The 2,369-nt window shown below is 34.0% G+C and overlaps 1 pseudogene; it reads right to left on the bottom strand.

Annotated features, from left to right (window-relative positions):
• Positions 1–1,600: 1,600 nt before the first annotated feature.
• LOC122743613 lies at positions 1,601–2,369 on the bottom strand (annotated as a pseudogene).

The following is a 2,369-nucleotide window of genomic DNA, read 5'->3' as shown; positions in this document are numbered from 1 at the left end:
GGTCAGACCTATGCATTTAAACTATTAATTTCACAGAGTGAAGGATTGGAGAGAGGAGAGTCTGGATTCAAGGAAGACTAAATAGGAGGCAGACAGTCTGGGTGAGAGGTGAAAAGGGCCTGAATTAGGGTAGTCTCAGTGAAGAGAAAACAGTTGTCAAAGACACTGTGGCAGCAACCCTGCCACAACTAGGATGGGAGGAATAATTCTCTCTTCCAAATGGAAAGGTAGCAAGATATGATGGACAGAACATGAGACTTAGATTTCAAAGATCTGATTTTGAATATACAAACTTGCTACTTCTTGTGTGACTTTGGACAAGTCACTTTTTAAAACTTTTCATATTTATATTTTAATTTTTGCTAGACAAGGTGAAAATTTTATGTATACTTCACATTTTTCATGCATTATCTAAACATTATACAGGAATATTCACATTCATAGTGTATGTCTTTACTATTTTTTTTAGGCAGAGTTAAGTGACTTGCCCAGGGTCACACAGCTAGTAAATGTCTGAGGCTTGATTTAAACTGAGGTCCTCTTGAATACAGGGCCAGTGCTCTATCCACTGCACCACCTAGCTACCCCCACCTTTACTAATGAAACAACTGACTGCGAGCAATGCAAACAGTACTCATATTATGTAAAGCATAATTTCACTTGGTGCATATTTTACATTATAAAGATAATGACATGCTGTATTCTTCAATTTCATATTAGTCCAAATGTTTTTGTAGTAATTAACTTGCTCTAAAGGATTGTTTTGATGGAATTTTTTCAGTAGGGAAAGTCCTTGCTTTATGTAAGTGACAAATTAGATTTTCATAATTGTTTATAAAATGAGCCATTTTCCACAATAAGTTGATATAACTATATAAGAGATCTACTAAAACTATTGGCCTAAATATTAATGTCAAACCAGGTACAGAAGTTCTCTATGGCTGATTTTTTTTAAAAGATCAAATTGATTGCAAGAATCAACCTCATGGGTTTATTTTAAGGAAATCTCTCTTTAAAGTACTATATAAATGTAGTTAACTATATTTTTTTAAAATAATGAGCAGGATGCTATCGGAAAAACCTGGAAAGACCTGCATGAGCTGATGCAACATGAAATGTACTGTATACAAAATCACAGCAATACTGCAAGATGATCTGCTGTGAATGACTTGGTTATTTTCAGCAATGCAATGATCCAAGACAACTCTGAAGATCTTATGAAAAATGAAGTCCATCTACAGAGAGAAAACTGATGGTATCTGAATACAGTTTGAAGCATAATTTTCTTTTGTTAGTTCCTTTATCTGAAGTTTTGTTTTTGTCTGTCTTCTTTCACAACCTGGCTAATGTGGAAATGTTTTGCATGACTGCTCATGTATAGCTTATATTGAATTGCTTGAGTTCTTAGGAAGAGAATTTGGAACACAAAGTTTTTTAAAAATTGATGTCAAAATTTGTATTTACATGTAATTTGGGAAAATAAAATTCTAAAAAAAAATTAAATAAAAGCTCAAATAGAAAAAATGAATCTCAGAGAACATTTAAGTCCACTTGACAACCATTATTAAAATCATTCCAAAGTTTTAACGTTCAAGGCAATTCAGGTGGTTTTTTCTCTTCATTCTGTCAGCTATAGATTTCCTTCTTGATCATCCTTATTTCCACATACAGTGGTACTCATTCTTTCAAATATTTTGATATTTATGTTATCTTGTTCCATTTCACACAAATCAACATCAAGAGGTCCCTCTGTGATCCTGATAAAGGTATTCTTATAGTCTTCTTTAGGAGTTGGCACTTCCAATTTGGTTTCTTCTGGAGCCTTGACTGCAATAACAGTCAGTTCATGGAAAGCTTGAATACTATGGGTAACTTGATAGGTTATATAAGTTAATAATTCATTTTCTGTGTCACCTGTTAGTTCAAACAGGTGCTGAGCATAATCCTTAATTAACTCATCTAAAGCCTTTTCCATTGTTGTTAAATCAGTAAATTCATCCCTTATCTTCTTTTGCTGGGGCACTTTTGATTCAGTAGCACCAAGATCAAATCCAGTCCACTGAATATGGTTCTTAGATCTTTTTTGAATATGGTTGATTGCAGCATTGGATGTTATCCTATATATTGTTATATACAATGTTGACATTGATGATGTCATATACTCTTTGTTTCCATACTCCCAATGTTGGTACAACTTCATTTAATCAAAGACTCCACAAGAGGCGAATTTGATGAGTTCCATAAATTTATGAGTTAAATAAACCAACGATAAATCATTAATGAGGTTTTGCCACTCAGTGATTCAGCAGCCTCTCTATGTGGACCAGCAGCCTCTGAATTCCACTCATGGACTCCACCTCCCTCTAGCA

The sequence above is a fragment of the Dromiciops gliroides genome, chromosome 2, assembly GCF_019393635.1.
Source record: "Dromiciops gliroides isolate mDroGli1 chromosome 2, mDroGli1.pri, whole genome shotgun sequence".
NCBI classification, from domain to species: domain Eukaryota; kingdom Metazoa; phylum Chordata; class Mammalia; order Microbiotheria; family Microbiotheriidae; genus Dromiciops; species Dromiciops gliroides.
The sequence above is the reverse complement of the archived record's forward strand: the minus strand, read 5'-3'. Positions and strand labels throughout refer to the sequence as shown.